The following is a 20423-nucleotide window of genomic DNA, read 5'->3' as shown; positions in this document are numbered from 1 at the left end:
ATTTAATATCTAAACATAACAGATCCAACTACATTTTATTTTCCTGCACACCTTTCTAGTTGAACATTTTCATCTTTTGAGCATTAGTATGATTTCATTTGACTTCTTGATGAAAGCAAATCCACACTGTACCACATCGCTTTTGTCTAAGTATATGTTCATGGAGTATGTTAAGGAGTTCAGGTATCTCTGGGTTTTATTCACAAGTGACAGAAGAAGGGAGCCGGAGATTGACAGGCTGTTGCTGGACTGATCTGTTGAGGTAAAGCGTTGTGACTGCAAAACCTCAACGATGGCCTGAGCTGGGTAGTGACAGAAAGATGAGATCGCCAATACAGAGGGCATAAATGAGCTTTCCCCAGGGGCTGTCTGGGTTCGGTCTTAACAATAGGTGGAGGAGCTTGGTCGCTTGAGAGGGTCTCAGAGTAGAGCTGGCACTCCTCTGCATCAAAGCAGGCATTTAAGGTGCTTTGGGCATCTGACCAGGATGCCTCCTGGATGCTTCCTAGGGGAAGTGTTTCAGGCACGTCCAGCTGGGAGGAGGCTCCAGGTGGCTGGGGTAAGAGAGGTCTGGTTACCTCACAGGCATGAAATAGTGGTTATAATTACATAAAACTATTGTCTGAGTAAATGACTAAGTTGCTGTTGTCTCCATTTACTACGTCTGAGTAACTTTTTGCAGCTTTTTAGCTTTAGTTTTAAGTCAACACATCATCACAATAAAGATTTAACCACTTTAACCACTTTGTGTAGTTTGCTCTGCTGCATCTATGCTAACAATAACTGTTACATTAAAAAGGTGAATAAGTAGCAACTGTTTTTGGTTAATTGTTGAGAATGAGTTCATGAGAAATCACACTGAACTGATAAAAAGCAAATTAAAGTCAGGAGCCAGGCGGCTCTGTAAACATGGAGGGAAATGATGAAACGTTGATGAAAGTGAGAATTCCTCTCTGCACTTTCTCCTCTTAACATTTGACTTTAGTTGACACTTTGAGTGGCAGACTGCTTTGTCACTTCTCAGTAAGACTAAATGTGTCTGGACTGTGAAACAGTTGGAATCGTTTTTCTCTTTCTTTCTTTCCCTTAATGAATCTGCCTCTCTGGGTCTTGGCTCTCTTTCTGCTCGGACTCCCGGCACGTTTTAATGAGCCCTCGGTAAGATTAAATTTCTTCGCTTTATGTCTCAGGCTGTTAAACTTTAAGGTCTGACTCTGCTGCAATAAAAAAAAGTCCTGAGCTATTTAATTGATTCCTGTAGGGGGGCTCTTTGTTTGTTCTTGGCCAGAAGGTCAGGGTCAGCCTCGTCCAGCCTCTGAAACTGGTAGATGCGTGGGGACGTTGAGCCAAATGAATGCAATGAAGATGACACCAGAAACCAAAATGGTTTCGTTCCAGGCTTTAAACATGTCCTCCTTTCAGAGGCAGCCTCAAGTGGTCATTAGAGGAATTGCAATTTTTGTTACCAAACTTTTACTTCATCGTTTACTTCCACATACCTTTTTGCACTGAAACTCTAATCTGTATGGATTGGACAAAAAATTAGGTTGCAACCTCAATATTAAAGTTAAAACTTTCTGACCATATCAATAAAAATTAAAGTAGATAAATGTAGATAAATGCCAGAGCAGTTTTGTCGGATCACACTGGAAGAGTAGCATTAGCAGTTGAGGAAATTAAAACTTGGCTGTTTGCAAAGTTTGGGCACACACCAGGAAGTCGTTATGGATGTGCATGCAGCTCAGAGGCTGCTGTAGAAGTTCAATCATTTCATTCTGACTAGAGATACCACCAGCTGACTGCAGTTTCCCAGAGATCTGAGAACATTTTATTTACTTGCATCTCAGAAATCCATTTTGGCTCCAGGCCATTAGGATAAGAAAGAAAGGGAAGGATTCCCTGTTGTTATGCAAAATATACGGTCCAAATAAAACAGGCAAGTTCTTTTATACGTCTTCATTAAAATCTTAGCAACTTGTCTCCACTGACACATTTTATGTGGTTTTCAGAGTGCGTACTGCAGATTTCAACACCAACTCATCGTTCTTCATTCAGTGTATCTAAAGCCTCTATTTCTCTCCCACCCTCCAGATTACGGCTGTGACGGAGATTACGACGATGGATTCTAGCGGCAGCCCCTCTCGGTTGCTATCCTCGACTGTGTGGACAGTTTTGAATTCCCAAAAGAATCTAATGTTTACTACGGGACACTAAGTGGCTGCAGCTACAGATGGTGGGAGCTGTAATGGCGAGCAGAATGGGAAATTTACCATCAGGAATAAATGTGTACGAATAAATAATAATTAAGCTCCTCATTCCATTTGGTGTCCCAGCTGGACTGATCTGGGAGGACATACTTACTGGATGCTACCAGAGATGTTTAGGCGGAAGTGAGTGGTGCATATGTATTTATCAGTGCAGGACACTGGCAGACTTTAGTGCTCACACTGCACAATCAAGGGTTGTGCTTCCAGTAAGAACTGGCTTAGATATTTGGGCTAAAGCAGAGGACCTGCAGCAACTTGTTAATGAATCAAATGAATCTCAAACTATTGAAAAGTCAAAAGCGTCTTCTGGATTGTAAGCTGGGAGACACTTGCCAGCACTTGCGTGCTTGTTTTGCCTGACAGTAAAACTGGACATCCTTGACTTCAGTCGACATATTTGGTTCCGCTGATAGAACCGTGAACAGATTCGTGGATACATTAACTGTAGTAGAAGGACAGCTAGTCTCAGCGTGAATGCATTGTAAAGACCAGTCAGAGCATTAAACCACTAACTTCCAGGCCTACCAAAACAACTCTACCTGTCAGGATATGGGCATCAAACCTCTGAGTTCATCTTGAGGTGTTTGGTGGTAACTTTAAATGCTGCTGGAACAACAGTCGTGAATGTAGACCTATTATAAAAAGTTGTAATTACTTTACCTAAACTGAGCCCAGTTTGAAAAGTGCGTTTGTCCTGACCTGCAAATACCAAAGCAGCAGTGATGTCGAATGGACGAATGTTCACAAATGAGTCCCTCAGATGTTATAACACAGCAAAATAAATGGATCACTGCATAACCTAGTCTGCTTAAATCTACACTTTGAATTCTTAACACTTGACTGCGCGTCACTTCCTCTCAACTATAGCATCCTTGGAAAAACAAGCAGGTAGCGTGAGATCAATCATCAGTATTTGCCAAGCTAACATCAGTTTTCTGAATGCCTTATCAGACAGACGCGTGCTGTCTGCTTAAACCCAGTATTACATACACGTTGCCTTCGATATGTTTGAGCTAGGTTATGGGTTATGTGTGAGTAAGGACATAGTAAGGATTTAATTTAAAAATCGAGTTGGTTAAAGGAATAAAATATTTGGATTTGTTTTGATTTTGCTGTCGATTTGGTTTGAACTTGTCCTAATTATTTATTGATTTATTTGGTTATCTATAATTAACGCTCGAGATAGTATCATCTGATTTACCTTGTATTCCTTATGTCCTGTTGCAGGCTACAGAGGTATTTCTGCAAGATTATATTTTCCAAATGAATAAGGAAGTTCAGCCAGAGTGATGTCTATAGTTTTGTTTAAATGAATTTTGTGTTGAAATGAGGAGTGAAGAAGACTGTGGCCTTTTCACTGTATCCACATAACAGTATTTAATGATGCATCTTGGTTCACCCTGACTGATTGCTGCTGCTGCTAAGTCTTCATGTTACATCTGCCTAATGTTGTGTACCTTTACTGCTACAGTAAAAATGCACTAAATGGATACAAAAATGTTTTTTGTTTTTTTTGTCTGGTTTTTGAGAAATGTCAAGTGACGATGTAAATGCTTTTTCCACATCTACTGTTCCTGTCCTGAGATGTTCTTTGAGTCCATTAAGTTCCCTCCATAATACAGTCATTATTTTTGTCATTTTGCCTTTCTACACTACAATGGATTTGTCTTTCAGCCTTTTAATTCAAGGACTGAACAAAATATTTCACTAACCACTTACAATTAGAGCCGGTTTTCACAGGCTCAAAGGTATCTGGACTAATGTTTGATGACCACCTTCATGGAAAAATGTGTTTGTAATTTTGTCATTATTTCATGACAAACTTAGGAAATAAAACTCTATGGTATAATCCAAAAAGTTCAGTTGAAATTAATAAATGTTTGTGAGAAAATATGCATACAGTATACATACAGTTGAGGTGAAGCAAATGTTTTGAATGTCCACATAACACGGCTTACCTCAAGACGCAAAAATCTGATCTCCAGAAAGAGACTGCTAGAAAATACATTTTAAAAGAAGCTTGTGCAATGATGGAACAAGGTTCTTTGGACAGATGAAATCAAAATGAACTTGCACCAACATGTAGTTGTTCATGATCCACAGTACACCACATCATCTGCCAAACATAGCAGAATAAGTGTGATCCATGTGCTTTCTTTTCCAGTATTTATTGATGTTATGAATAAAGTGATCTCTAAACTTCAGAAACAGTGGGTGCTTCATTGTTCAAATGAATGACCCAAAACATACAGCATGCATGCCTTTAACTCACTGCAGTCAAACCTGAAGGCAGACAGATCCACAAAGAGCAACAACTAAAGGTGGCTGGAGTAAAAACCCAGGTCATGTTCAGACCTGAAAACGGTATAAAGTTTCTATCTTGATGACATGTTTGCATAACATTGTGCAACAGCATGCAGCAGACATTCTGTTGAGGTGTTTTTCTGTTGGGTAACGTCTGAAACACCCACCAACCAGCAGCAACCTCAAAAACACAGCTGTACATACAGTGAATTATTGCTTGAGGAAGTTGACGGTGGTAAACAGCCCTGCTTTGCTACCTTTGGGTGACCTGGTGACTTTCAAAAGTTCCAGACTACAACAAAAAATTAATTGTTAACGAGCAGATGACCATATGCCTGGCATTCTTGTCTGTTGGTGTTTGAAGAGCCTTGCTAACATGCAGTTGTGGTCAGATGTTTAAATACACTCATCGTGAGAATTTGGGGATTCTTATGATTCCTTTTTCCAGCATACATCTTTAATGACTTTAAATAACAAGAATTGTTTAGGTTGTCTGTAATCTACACAGGGTCAAAAGTCTAGTTTGTGAAATGTCAAGTCAACTTATCACCTTTTCCACCTGGAAACACTCCTTGTCATTGCGGCTAAAAGCTCAATCTTTGGCTCGACTGACCACAAAACTTTTCTTCAGAAGGCATTTGCCTCTTATTTAAGGATGATGGTTTAGGTCTTCTTCCAGACCTTTGCAAAGTGGTGACACATCTGAGTAACTTCTACTTATGTATAGTTGTTTAAACTGATGATTCTGGAATCTACACTTCTCCAGAAATGGCTAAAGAAACCTTACCAATTTGTGTAAATCTATAGTTTTCTTTCTTAGATCTTCACTGAGGTTTTCTGAGTTGCTGTCAGGCAAATCCTTTTTTTTTTGGTTTTTTTTGGCCTGTCCCGTCAGAATTGATATCCGAAGGCCAACAAAGAAACCCAACAGATTTACTTTACCAAATGGATCATCACGGCCTTGCTGTATTGGTCCATTTGATCAACCTTTGTTGTTATTATTTATTTTATTTTATTTTATTTTCAGTTGTTACGGACGGGACAGACATGGCTGGGGGATAGGAAAGGGAGAAAGAAAGATAAAGGAAAAGAAAAACAGAGGGGAAGAGGGAAAGGACACTTAAAAGAAAAAAAATCTCCCGGATCACCTGTTGAGAGAGAAAAGAGAAAACAAGCAAAACAGAGAGCAAAATAATAAACACAGCACCATCACATTAATCTAGTAAATAACCGTAAATACTAATTATTGAATGTTGTTGTGGAGCACGCAGGACCGACAGCGCACAATGTGCTTTGAGGTAGCAAATCCTCTTAATGCTGACAACGAGAAACTAGCAGCTGTAGTCAATCGTTATGTGTTACAGTAACACACTTCTTTACTCAGGCTGCAGTACCATCGCACACTGAACTTGGTACAAGCTCTTTGCACATCATATTCTACCTATAATTTTCCCTCACACTCCCTTCCTGTATCCATAACCTTTATGGATTTCTTTATGTTCACCTTTGAAAGTGTCATGTAACTTTGTCTACATTTAGATTTATTTATTTTTTAAAAAAAGACATTTTCTGCAGAAAAGCTGGGAGCTGTATCAGTCTAAATCAGGGGCGGGGGAACTCTCTAGGCCTCAAGGGCCGGTGTCCAGCAGGTTTTAGATGTGTCCTTGCTGTAACACAGCTGATTTAAATGGCTAAATTATTTCCTCAACATGTCTTGAAGTTCTCCAGAGGTCTGGGTGTGTTGACCCAGGGTGATCTAAAGCCTGCAGGACACTGGCCCTTGAGGCCTGGAGTTCCCCACCCCTGGTCTAAATACAAGTGAGGGCTTTCTTATCATTATTAAGTAGCTTTTTTTTGTTGTTGCTGTTTTTGCTGCTATGTAGGAAATAAATTCAGGACCAGTGAAAACAACTTTGTAGCTTCTTCTGGCATCTTTAGCTCTGAAATGAAGCAGGGAGAACATCCAGATAAATCAAATCAAACAGACAAAAAATTACAGCTGTCACAGAAAATGAGCTGAAAAAGACGGCCCTGATAGTGCTGTCAGAGAAAATCACTCGTGGGAGAGAAATGAACATGAGAAATGAACAAATGAACACCCACTGAGAAAGTGAAGTCAAAATTAAAGTGGCCCAACGCTGTTATGCTGTCAAATGGCTATGGAAGGAAGAGAGAAGGTTCTACGACAAGCTTTGCACAATGTTAACAAAATGTCAGTACAACATGGCTGCCTTTGTACTCCACTTGGTAGGAACTTTAGAGATAAACAGAACCTACAGCGTTATTTTTGAACATGTGCTCGTTTGCTTCTGTTGTCTTGGAACGGATTTGACTTGGACTCCTTTTGTTGACTTGCAGTGAAATGGGGTTTTACTCAGAGTGACGTTAGTTCAAATGATCATGATTGACTTTGACTTATGACAAACAACTTGAGGCTTGATTGCTTAAACATGAGCATCATGCGGACACAGCCTCACTGTGTTGAGCTATTGTTGTCTATGTGTGTATGTTATATGATTTTGTTGAGTGAATGTTATTCTTTTATTTACTGAGCGCTGTGGCCTTTGTGCATTTTTTATTTATATACTACTCTTCTTTTGCACTGAGGATTTGCTTGGTCGTTATGTACTTTTTCAGTCTTTGTTTCATTATTTCTATGTGGAATTGAACTCAGCCTGAACTTTTATTACAGACGCCTGCATTAGATCAGGCGCTATCCAGCATCAAGACAGCTTTTCATTAGATAAGGAGGTTCACTGGTACTGCCGGATCACTTGAAGTCTATGGATTCTTGCAGTTCTCTGAAGGCATTGTTGTTGCCTGAGACATTGAGTAACCTATCTCTTGGTGCGTATGAAGATATTCTATGGAAAGATGAGTCACTCATCAGAGTGGGAGGAAATCTGAAACGGAGGCGGCACTTTACAATCAGATGATGTATGCTGAAGCCTCTACACACCACGCTGTTTCCTTTTGAGGCAAACATTTCTTTGCCTTACAAAGCTGTGAGTGTTATGCGGCTTTATGGGATTCATGCTTTTGTTGTAGACCCATTTATGGTATTTTTTGCAACTCTTGTTTCTTTTAAGTCTTTGTGCATGCAGAAATATGAGCTGACCCGAGGAAAAACTAAAGAAAAACTGCCTGACGGAGTCACCAAAGTCTATGCATAAGATATTTAAAATCATGATCATGTTTTGGGGCAGAACAAATCAACAACTTGGTGCCGCAAAGTCAAAACTAGCAATCAACATATTGACTTAAATAAGATAAATGTCAATTAATGAACTGCATAAGACTGTAAGGAAATAATACTGATGAATGGATAATGTGTTAGCCATGGGACTGACTGGTAACAGGTCACTTCTGTCCCTCTGGGAGCTGGGATAGGCTGCTATGGGGCGGGAGGCGGGATACACCCTGAACAGGGCTTTATTTTGTGTTTCCTTGAAGAGGTCTTGGATAAATTTAGACTCGTTGGGAACTTAAGGAGTTGTCTTCACCACCGTCCTTTGCTGTCTACTCAGCTGCTCTCCGTGTGGAAAAGGGAGGAGCTTGATACACAGAGTGGAGGACATGGCCAAACTGAGAGCAGAGGAGAGGACCATAAAACAACCGGCCGTGGCTACGTCATGTTCAGTCTCCAGAATGGCTGTCAGAGCTGATCCTGTTCACTCGTGATGATGCTTCATGTACCACCGCGTGTGTGTGTATATATATATAGTCACATTAAGCAGATAAGTAGGTGAAGGAGTCAAATGAGGACTGGAACTGAAAATCAGGTAGTTTTCAAACTAAATGCTTCACTTCTGATTAGATGGAAATAAAACAAGAGTGCATAAATGTGGAAAATCCCTCGATATATTTTCAAATTTATGTTTGTAAGTGTTCTGTGTTATTAAATAAGGCATCAGATTATTGCTGATATCCACAGTGCATCATTCATCCATCTCCTTCCCATCACCACCAACTGGTCGCACCAAATGTCCGCCCGTCCCCGAGCCGGGTTCTGCTGGAGGTTTCTTCCTGTTAAAAGGAAGGTTTTTTCTTCCCACTGTGGCCAAGTGCTGGCTCAGAGGGGTTCATCTGATAGTGGGCATTTTCTCTCGTGTCTTTACTTTACAACATAAACCGCCACAAGGTGACTACTGTTGTAATTTGGCTCTATATAAATAAAACTGAATGGAATTGAATCTTAATGAGATTTCTTCAGTAATTACGTTTTTAAACAGATATTGTTAGTTTGAAAACGAGCATGTTCCTCAGTTTAAATAACATAGATCATATCTGGAAAACCTTAAAACATTAGCAACCTTCATATTTCAGAGCTGGCAAGTTAATTTCCAAAACGAAATGAATAAGATGAGATCTCATGAAAGTTTAATAACCCACAAGGAGAAAATCAGGTTAAGAAAAAAAAAATCCCAAGGACTTCCTGATATACCTCACAGTGTACCATCATTTGTTTTAATTTTGTGCGACTGGCCTCGGCTGTAACCTTCTTTAAAATGATGAAGCCGCATAAAAGAGGATCGTTGACTGAAGCTTGTCTTTTAATATTTCCTGACCTTTAATTATCCTCTGTTAAATGTCGCTCTGTAAAAGTCAGTGGTTAATGACCTTGTTTTAAAACTAACAAAGAAAAAAAAAAAATCCAAAGATTCAATTTTCTATGCCCAGTTAATTTGGAGTGCATCTAAATGAGTCCTATTAACAGATTATTATACGGCGTGAAAATGTCACAAGTAAGCCCTGAGCCGTCTTGGGGAATTACCATCCTGTCGATACTCACCAACATCTGAACCGAAGTTGAAACAGAAGGGCGCCGCAGGCCTTTTGGAGCAGAAACATTTGACAAAACTATTAAATTACACTCTATGTGACCCCCACCAGTGTCCCTTTTCAGGTCGACTTTTCTCCTAAGACGCTCTGGAAAATAATTTCATGCTTTATGATGCTATGTAATTGTGCTGTCAGGTCAGCTTTCTAAGGCCCCCCTCTCGGTTTTCCACCCACTCCCTCTTGCCTGCTTGTTCTCTCCCCAAGGGCCAACTGTACCTACACAGCTTTTCAGTATTTGCCAGCTCCCCCCGCCTCTCTGCACTTAAAAGTTTTACTGAAACTTAATCTTCCTCCGACACCAAACTTTTGCTCTAACCTTTATGGCGCAGCTGAGTGAGGGAGGCAGGAGGAATAAGAATAAAGCGTGCTGTTTTTGCAGTGTCTGCGACCTTTTTCGCCCTTCCGCAGCGAGCGAGCGAACAGGAAAAGGATTCCTTCTGCCTCTGAAAACTGTCCCTTATGTGAGCTGATTAAACAGAATCATTTATTTATTTATTGTAATTCTCTTGAGCAAAATTCTCTGTAAGCGTGACTTGAGGAAAAACCCAGGATTTAAAAAAAGAGAAGCTTGTCTTTCCTTCCCTAAACTTCCTCTCTGCTCTTCCCGTTTCCTTCAGTACAAAGAAAGAAGCACAAGCAGTTTTTTTTCCTTAGGTGCTTTTTCTGGTGTCTCACTTTCCTTTCTCACTACTCTCTCATCTTAACCTTCACCTTAATCTCACACTCTCTTTGTCTAAACAACTTCCATCCCTTTTCCTTCTTCTCCTTTTCCCAACACCTCTTTCTTTCTGTCTGACCTACTTCTCCTCTTTCCTTCTTTTCTCTCCTGTATTCTTATCTGATCTCTCTCCTCAAAGGATGACTTGTTTTTTTTCTAAACTTGGTGTATTTCCTAATAATGTGTCTTGCAGATTTCTTGACACTCTCCACCTCTGTTGTAGAAATTCAAGAAAATGAGGTTGTCATATCATATCAGAATGAGCACAATCTTTCTCTGACTTTCCAAAAAAGTTTATTTTCCCCAAATCCTTTTAAATGTTTGTGGTGTATACATTTGCTTAACAAGCATAGCTGGACTGGCCAGCCAACGAAAAATCACCATCGGCCCGATGGTTCGTTTTTATGGGCCGATGGGGTTGTTTGTTTGTTTGTTTGTTTTCGTAACGGTATAAACAATGAAAGGTGGTGGATTGGCCAGATGCTGGCTGATGTGTAAAAATAACTCAGTTATTTGGTGGTGGCTGTGGCGGAGCTTCCACAGAGGCCAGCAGGTGGATGAGGGAAAGGGGAGGCAGGAGGAGCAGAGACCCGAGGCGGTGAACTGAACTTCAGGTAAGAAGTTATGACCTGCAGTCTATCTGGGTCAGATATAAACCAAGTTTAGGTGGAGTTTATTTTCGTTGTGCTGACTTTTTACAGTCAGTTACAATAACTCGTACTGCGTACTGGCTAACTCGACGGAGTTGCTATACATCTGGGTGGGTGCTGTGATGTTACTGATAGTGAACTTTGTTTTATTAATAAGGTTAGTTAGTAGAGTTGCCAACTGTCCCGTAAAAAATTGAATTTTACGCGTAATATTCGCTGTCAGTTTGTCTTTACGGTGCAGCTGTCTTTTCTTCTCTCATTCTCCCCCCCCCCTCTCCTGTTGCTACTTCAGTGATGAAACTGATCAATGATCAGCTGATCGGCTTTTCTCTCGTGTTTGTTTATTTGCGCCAGAAAGAGGAAACCAGCGGATGTCGTGTTAAACAACAGCAGCACATTTAAAGTTGATCAGCTGTTGTTAGAATTTATTTAATATTACTTTCTAGTATCAGCTGATGTTTGCTGGAGCCACAGCTGTAAAGCTGCTGGTCATGATATCGGTTTGGTTATCTGGTGAGAGGGAAACATGAAGATGAAACCAGGAGATGTCCTTACTGAATCATCAGAGCTGAACAGGTGATGGAGAAACAGGTTTACCTTTTAGGTGACATGAATGAGTTGAAGTTATGAACTGTTTCTGAGAGACAAATAACACCAGGATCCTTTTCTATGTAGCTGACAGCTGGTAACTGTGCAGGGGCGGATCTAGCAAAGTTTTGCCAGGGGGGCAGGTAGGGCATTAACAGGGAAAGGGGGGCACAAGGAAATACTTTTCTTTCTTATTCTCATTTAAAATGTCTCGCTTTTAAAAAGTAATTATCTGAATCTTACAACCAAAGTTTTTATCTGATGTAAAATGTATAGAAATCATACATATACCAACAAGACAGTGTACATCACTGTTTTTATTCAATGGCTTTTCCTATAATACCTGAGGGGATGGTCTCTAGTCAAAATGCCTGGGCCAATTTTTTGTCCCAGTCCAGCCCTGCTAACAAGGGAAAAAATGTGTGGCACTACCTGTTGTGGTGACCCTACGTTTATGTTTTTGCAAAGCTGAATGGAAGATGTGCCTTTGAAACTCTGACAAGCAGTTTGTATGTCTCTAAACACGATAGCCAAAAAAGGTTTGAATGAATTCTGATCACTATAGTATAGATTGGGGTCATGTCAACAATCCATTATTCAGCCATTATTATGTCAACTAAGAACTTTAATTCAATGATTTATTGGTCAAAAATTAACAAAAAACCCCCCTTTATAACTTAGAAACTATGATTCTTACAAGTGTGTGCTGTATTGTCAAAATATAGAAAGTACCCTATTAAAGATCATGCCACATTTGACCTTTGACCTCTTCTTCAAAGTAAATAGATCTGAAGGTCAAAATATCAAAGTTCTGACATTTTTTTTAACATATTTATTACATTTAAACATTTCAATGAATTTTCCTACACAGTGACTTACAGGGAGTGCAGAATTATTAGGCAAGTTGTATTTTTGAGGAATAATTTTATTATTGAACAACAACCATGTTCTCAATGAACCCAAAAAACTCATTAATATCAAAGCTGAATGTTTTTGGAAGTAGTTTTTAGTTTGTTTTTAGTTTGAGCTATTTTAGGGGGATATCTGTGTGTGCAGGTGACTATTACTGTGCATAATTATTAGGCAACTTAACAAAAAACAAATATATACCCATTTCAATCATTTATTTTTACCAGTGAAACCAATATAACATCTCCACATTCACAAATATACATTTCTGACATTCAAAAACAAAACAAAAACAAATCAGCGACCAATATAGCCACCTTTCTTTGCAAGGACACTCAAAAGCCTGCCATCCATGGATTCTGTCAGTGTTTTGATCTGTTCACCATCAACATTGCGTGCAGCAGCAACCACAGCCTCCCAGACACTGTTCAGAGAGGTGTACTGTTTTCCCTCCTTGTAAATCTCACATTTGATGATGGACCACAGGTTCTCAATGGGGTTCAGATCAGGTGAACAAGGAGGCCATGTCATTAGTTTTTCTTCTTTTATACCCTTTCTTGCCAGCCACGCTGTGGAGTACTTGGACGCGTGTGATGGAGCATTGTCCTGCATGAAAATCATGTGTTTCTTGAAGGATGCAGACTTCTTCCTGTACCACTGCTTGAAGAAGGTGTCTTCCAGAAACTGGCAGTAGGACTGGGAGTTGAGCTTGACTCCATCCTCAACCCGAAAAGGCCCCACAAGCTCATCTTTGATGATACCAGCCCAAACCAGTACTCCACCTCCACCTTGCTGGCGTCTGAGTCGGACTGGAGCTCTCTGCCCTTTACCAATCCAGCCACGGGCCCATCCATCTGGCCCATCAAGACTCACTCTCATTTCATCAGTCCATAAAACCTTAGAAAAATCAGTCTTGAGATATTTCTTGGCCCAGTCTTGACGTTTCAGCTTGTGTGTCTTGTTCAGTGGTGGTCGTCTTTCAGCCTTTCTTAGCTTGGCCATGTCTCTGAGTATTGCACACCTTGTGCTTTTGGGCACTCCAGTGATGTTGCAGCTCTGAAATATGGCCAAACTGGTGGCAAGTGGCATCTTGGCAGCTGCACGCTTGACTTTTCTCAGTTCATGGGCAGTTATTTTGCGCCTTGGTTTTTCCACACGCTTCTTGCGACCCTGTTGACTATTTTGAATGAAACGCTTGATTGTTCAATGATCACGCTTCAGAAGCTTTGCAATTTTAAGACTGCTGCATCCCTCTGCAAGATATCTCACTATTTTTGACTTTTCTGAGCCTGTCAAGTCCTTCTTTTGACCCATTTTGCCAAAGGAAAGGAAGTTGCCTAATAATTATGCACACCTGATATAGGGTGTTGATGTCATTAGACCACACCCCTTCTCATTACAGAGATGCACATTACCTAATATGCTTAATTGGTAGTAGGCTTTCGAGCCTATACAGCTTGGAGTAAGACAACATGCATGAAGAGGATGATGTGGACAAAATACTCATTTGCCTAATAATTCTGCACTCCCTGTATGATCTGGTCAGTTAAGTAGCAGAGGGGGTTGTTGATTGGTTTTAACTGCTTTAGTTTTAATGAAATTAATAACAGGCGCACTAGAGGAGCCATGATGAGACAAACACGAAACAGGAATGGTTTTAAAGGTGGAGGCCACCGACATTTTTCCTTCCTGATCTTTTCTGACTGTTTTCACTTGTTTTGCGTTTGGCTCGAGTCAGTGTCACTGCTGGTAGCATTTAATGTTACCTGGACCACAGGTAGTCCAACTTCTCCATGATGCCACATCAATAAGTGACATTTTCAGAAGGTTTACTCTGCCTCCCAGCACAGTCTGAAGAGCATGGATTAGATTCCAGGAGAGAGGCAGTTACTCTAGGAGAGCTGGACAGGGCCATAGAAGGTCTTTAACCTATCAGCAGTTTGCATCAGCACTGGGAGCTACAAAATGACCTCTAGCAGGTCACTGATGTGAGTGTCTCTGACCAAACAATCAGGAACAGACTTCATGAAGGTGGCCTGAGGGCCCAACAGTACGACCTCTAGTGCAGGGGTCTCCAAGTCCAGTCCTCGAGAGCTGCTGTCCTTCATTTGATTCAGCTGTCTTGGAGTGGGGATGCATCTAAAAGCTGTAGGACAGTAGCTCTCAAGGACTGAGTTGGAGACCCCTGCTCTAGTTGGCCCTGTGCTCACTGCGGTGCCTGATTAGCATTTGCCATAGAATACCAGATTTGGCAGGTCTACCATCTGCTCTTTTTTAACAGATGACAGCAAGTTCACCCTAAACACATGTGACAGACATGTGAAGGGGTCTTAAGAAGCCATAGAGACAGTTATTTTGCCTGTAACATTGTTCAGCATGACCGTTTTGGTGATGGCTTTGGTGACAGGCATATCCTAGGAGGGCGCATAGACCTCTATAAACTAGGCAACAGAACCCTGAGTGCCAGTAGGTGGTCACCTGACCAACAGAAACTCAACTCAACCCAATAGACATTATGTTTTGCTCCATCCGATGCTGCCAGGTAACCCCTCAGAGTGTCCAGGAGCTCAGTGATGCTCTGGTCCACATCTGGGAGAAGATCCTGCAGGACAGCATCCATCATGTCATTAGGAGGATGCCCTGATGTTGTCAGCCATGCATACAATACTCATTACAGAGATGCACATCACCTAATATGCTTAATTGGTAGTAGGCTTTCGAGCCTATACAACTTGGAGTAAGACAACATGCATGAAGAGGATGATGTGGACAAAATACTCATTTGCCTAATAATTCTGCACTCCCTGTAAATGCTAATACTCAAAGTCATGTCAAGTATATTAAAATGGGTTTCAACAGGGTAAATAACAAAAATCTGCACTTTGCATTTTTTTTTTACTACAAACTTCTTAAAGTACATTTAAAAAGAACAAAAACAGCAAAATGAATATATACAAAACACAACACGATTCCCTTAAAATAAAAAACCTGCCTTAGTGGAAGTTTGCACACTTGGAGCGCTCCTTGTTTTACTTGTTTCCTTCAAACTTGACACCAGAGGTGGAAAGCACAAAGTTAGTGTGAGCCATAGAGCTGCTATGTTAAATATTAAACGCATTAATAGGGAAATGCTCTGAGCTAAAATGAACTTGAATTGACCTTGAAGGCCGCGCACACACCAGCAAACGCTCATAACATGTGAGCAGATCCGTGAGTAAACCCAAACATGCTGGCAAGCCAGGAATATGCTGGAGGCAGTCATATCAGCTCTCCATTTTCTTTCTTACGCCCCCTGACACTGTGTCCTCAGGACTGCACATCTTGCATTCATATCAATGGAATATTAAAGGGGGGGGCTGTACGAAGTAGAAACAGCTCATTAGCTCGGTCAGCAACGGGACAGTAAGTTCACACAGTTTATTCATAAGACAAATATCTTCCATCTACTACTGTCTCATAAAAGCCTTCTAACCATTCGTCTTTTGTGGAGCAGTTTATGCCCCTGACAGAGGTGGTTAAATAAAAGTTGATGGTGCAATAGAGCGAGTGCACTGGGATAGCTCTTTTAGTCTGGGACTCTGTGTTCCCAGTGGTCGGCCCTCACAAGTGAATCCACAGATGGCAGCGATTCCAGTCGGTTGTTTTAGCCACAGTGTCACACGCAGGGCTGACCAGCTGACCAGCTCTCTAATATTACTCCCTCCTCTATTCCCTGTCCTATCATCCCTCTATAATTTGCTTTCCTATTTAGTATTCAGAGCTTTCCTTCTTTCCATTATTTCAACCGACATCGCTCCTGCTTTTTTTTGTAAATATTCCTCCTTTATTTACCAAACCCCTAATGTTTTCTCTCTTAACCATCCCTCCATTTGTAATTTCTCTAATGCCCCCGCTCTACTTTATTCTCTATCCACTTTCTTCACCTCTCCTTCCCCCCTCCACCTTATTTTCTCTCCAGTCTTTTCCCTTTTAAAAGCCCATCATCATTTCTTTCTCATTTTTCTCCATCGCATTTCATCCCTCCGTCGGTAACTCTTCTTTCTAATGCCCCATCACTCACTCGCTTTTACCCCTCTCCTTCATTGCTTTCTTCATCTCACACTATGCCCCCTCCTTTTTATTTGCTCCTGTCTTCTCCCTCTGACAGCTGCAGTTTAGCCACTGAGCTAACTTCTCCCTGGAGGCTGTGTGTGTGTGTATGTTTGTGTCTGACTGTGTGTTGGTGTTTAACTCAAAGGCACCTTTACTAGGTGAGCCAGCCTCCCAGACAAATAATATTCTACTGCACTTGTGGGGACCCATGATTTACATCACAACAAACCTAACCCCATCTGCAACTTTTATATTGACTTATCCACACCTCACCTCGTTAAATCAAGTGGTAATTTTGACTTAGTTTTATCCTTTGGACTAAAATTGTTAGTTTTAGTCAAAATAGTTAAAGTAGAATAATTTAAGCATCTAAGATTCTGTTGACCGTAGTATAAAGTGTAAAACTTTGTTGTGCTCGTACTGATATTTAGGTCCAAAAGACCTAAATATCGATACCAACCCTGGCAAGTTGTATCGGATTCATACTAGCGTGACAGCATCAATAGTTTGTTACTTTTCTCAAAGTAAAAATCACAGGGATGCAGTAGTCGTTAAAATGTGTTCAGAATTTGCTAATTCTAGATGATTCATCTCATAAATCGTGACACACTTCTCTCACCTTTATAAGCTGTCTTTGTAGGTTAAAAGTATTGGTGTTGGTACTGGCAATACTGGCCCTGCATGCTCTTGGCAGTATTACAGTATCACACAGCACTACTGTTGAAAATATGCTCCACACAGTCTCCACATCTTATTTTCTTAAAGTAAAGTAAAGTATTATTATTTCTAAAACTGTTTTAAAAAATATTCTGGGTTTTAAACTGCCGCGCTTCAGGAAATGCGCTCACCCCCTCATCTCTGATGGTACATTCCCCTCAGTTTTCAAAACCTTTCTTACCTTCTAAAACTATATGCCCACTTTGCAAGCAGATGTTTACTCCCCTGAAGATAACTTTAAATTGCAATACTGTTCTCGCTTTGTTTCTAAAAGTGTTCATACTGTCAAGGACAAAAAACTGAAGCTGGTCCTCACAAAGACAGGAGCACGGGAACGGACAAACTCTCTTTCCTTTTTCCAGGCCTGGACCAGTCTGCCTCGTTTCTCGCCAGAGCCATTTTCCTAATAATCCCACCCTTCCTTCCCTCAAAAAACCCCCCCACCCCCCTTCACCGCACTGCGTTTTCCTGCATCAGCATATCAAACTCACCCCCCCACCCACTCTGCATCCCTCCTATAACACCACAACCTTCCTCCGGATTGCCTTCCTCACCCCAATTATTTCCCGGGACCTTAGCTTAGAGCTTTCACTTCCCTGCTCTCTCTTGTAGCCGGGCTCTTCGCTAACCTTCCTCATTCTGCAGCGGGCGACGTCTATTGTGTAATAAATACATAGACATATTCACGTTACCCTCTGTGGCTGTTTTCTCTCCCGTCATCTGGATGAATGCTCCTGACAGGTAGCTTAAGGGGGGCAGGGAGATGTTCCTAGTGCAGTGGTCCAGAGGGAGCTGAAGGACAAATCCTTCTCTGGTTTAACTTGATTTTAAAGCAGAGCCGTTCTTATCATTTCCCATCTCTCTCTTCTTTTAATGTTTTTGACTGTGTGACAACATAAATGCACAATTTGCATTGCCCTAGATACAAAGGCATTCACACCAAACAAGCAGAAGCTCCAGCACAGACTGTTGAGGCATCGATGGCTACAGATATAAGATTATTATGGCAGGGATGGAGGGTGGAGATGCACAGTGGTCTGTAGGTTTACAGTATGCGGGCAGGCTAAAGCTGCTTAAATAATATGCCTTATATGAAATGGCCAGCGTATTAACTGAGCCATCAGGTATGTAAGCTGATACTGACATCATCTCATCTGCTGAGACTAAGTTGGTGAGTGGCTTAGAAACCTAAACTCAAAGCAGTTTTTCATGTGTACTGTAAACTGCCAGTTTAGACAGAAAATAAAAGCTGTTTCAGGACGTCAAGAAGGCCAGTTAGAGAGAGTTCTTATCAAACAGAGAGCTTTGCTCTAAATCCGAGTTGGCTCCTTATTTTTGTGACTGAAATTTTGAAAATGAGTCTTCTCCAGGCTTCTGACTTTAAAAAAATCTATACAGTAAAGACTGGAGGTTCACTACAGCCCAGATGTGCCTGTTACTGCTGGGAGAGGATGAGTCTGCAAAGTTAAAGTCTGCTGTTTTTTTCCAGCCATTTCAGATGCTATTGAGAAACTCTAGCAAATGTCCTAAACTTGCTTTAATAATAAGCCACTTAGGCAGTTGGTCTGAGTGTGAACAGACTTCACCCACAGTGGGATTTACAAAAAAAAAAAAGAAGGGATGCACAATGTGGAAGTGGCCCTGGCTACCATTTGAGAAATATAGCCGGGGAAAATGGCGCCATGTGACACTGAAATAACCCTCCTCGGCTCACTGCTGAGTGCTACAGAGAGAGAGTGCTGAACCAATTCAGTCTGAACAGCATAGAAAATGAAGAAATTAGTCTTGGCTGTGGAGCCGTCCAGCCTCTTGGCTCCACAGCTGAGCTGAATTCGCCGCAACAGAGCGCCGAGCTCCTGTCGTCCCCCGATTCCCAAACATAAATCCTTGACGTTTTTTGGATCAGCGTTCGACTCGGTAAACACGTGGAGGAGGAGCAGGAGGCTCCAAATTGTTTCTCTACGGCCACAGATGAGTCTGGTGCTCTGCTGGGAGCTCAGTTTTGATGTACGGTCCCATCTCTGTAATTGAATTCATTAAGGAATAACCAAACCCCCATCTGTTCAGACAACTCCCACGACAGCCATCACACATACAAACTGAGACACCTAATATACAAACACACATAGAGCCGAGCTATTGCACTAAATATACATGCACATCTCGTACACCTACAATTGGGCTGGCACGTGTAGCTGTGTGGCTTAAAATCAGAGAGCACTGATAGAGGAAGATAAGCTTATTAGAAAGCGTGCGAGAGAGCAGAGACAAAAACAATGTGTGGCAAAGTCAGCGAAACTTGGAATCTAATTTGTGTAACATTGATTTGGTGATTTTCAGGCAAAAACAGGTCTAGACATCAAGTTAAACTTTTACATCGAAATCTGATCCTTTTTTCTGTGAGTCCATGGGGCACAGATCAATCAATCAGTGTATCAGCTACAGATACAGCTACAACTCTTACTGTGTGTAGAGAAGAGATGTACACAGAGTCAGTTTCTTCCATCTCAACTTCTCCATCACCATGGGAAGACCAAAGAGACCAATCTCCATGCAAGAGCGCACCTCATGAGGTGAGGATGATTGTGAGAAAGGTGGTGGATCATCCCAAAACTACATGGGAGGAGCTTATTAATGATCTTCAGGCAGTTGGGACAACAGTCTCCACCTTGATAACGCATCTGCAGGCCCATCTTAAGTTTGCCAGTGAACATCTCCATGATTCAGAGAAGGCTTGGGAGAAAGTGTTGTTGTCAGATGAAGTTAAAATCTCGCTCTTTGCAATCAATTCGACCTGCTGTGTTTAGAGAAAGAGAAACCCCAACACTACAGTCAAGCTTTTGGACTGTTATTCGGCTAAGGGTACAGGACAACGTCAACGCTTTGAGGGGCCAATGGACGGGGCCAGGTACGCTAAAATCTCAGACAAGAAGCTCCATCCCTCAGTCAGAACAGTCAGGATGAGATAATAAAGGAGTGGCTAAATAAGAAGCAGTGGCCTCAGCCCTGTAGATAATCTGTGGAGGGAGCTGAAGCTTGAAGTTGTGAAGCGACAGCCAAGAAACCTGAAGGATTCAGAGAGTTTCTGTAAAGAGGAGAGGGACAACATTTACTGCTGCGATCGCCACTGCTGTCTCTCTTCCTCAGCTCGTCGTTTTCCGGCCTCCCTCCCCGCACCCCCAACCAGTTGCGGCAGATGGCTCTACCTCCTTGAGCCTGGTTCTGTTGGAGGTTTCTTTCTGCTAAAAGGGAGTTTTTCCTTCCCAATGTCACCAAGTGCTTCCTTATAGGGGGTCATCTAATGGTTGGGGTGTTCTCTTTATTATTGTAGGGTCT

At 41.4% G+C, this 20423-nt stretch overlaps 1 protein-coding gene across 1 annotated transcript in view; it reads left to right on the top strand.

Annotated features, from left to right (window-relative positions):
* Positions 1-3799, top strand: part of LOC100698875 (transcription factor IIIB 90 kDa subunit) — a 122029-nt gene extending 118230 nt beyond the window's left edge. The window contains exon 19 of the mRNA XM_019348966.2: positions 2092-3799. The gene's annotated coding sequence lies outside the window, so the exon portion shown is untranslated. The remainder of the gene's footprint in view (positions 1-2091) is intronic.
* The last annotated feature ends 16624 nt before the right edge of the window (positions 3800-20423 follow it).

This window comes from Oreochromis niloticus, linkage group LG19 (assembly GCF_001858045.2).
Source record: "Oreochromis niloticus isolate F11D_XX linkage group LG19, O_niloticus_UMD_NMBU, whole genome shotgun sequence".
NCBI lineage: Eukaryota > Metazoa > Chordata > Actinopteri > Cichliformes > Cichlidae > Oreochromis > Oreochromis niloticus.
The sequence above is the reverse complement of the archived record's forward strand: the minus strand, read 5'-3'. Positions and strand labels throughout refer to the sequence as shown.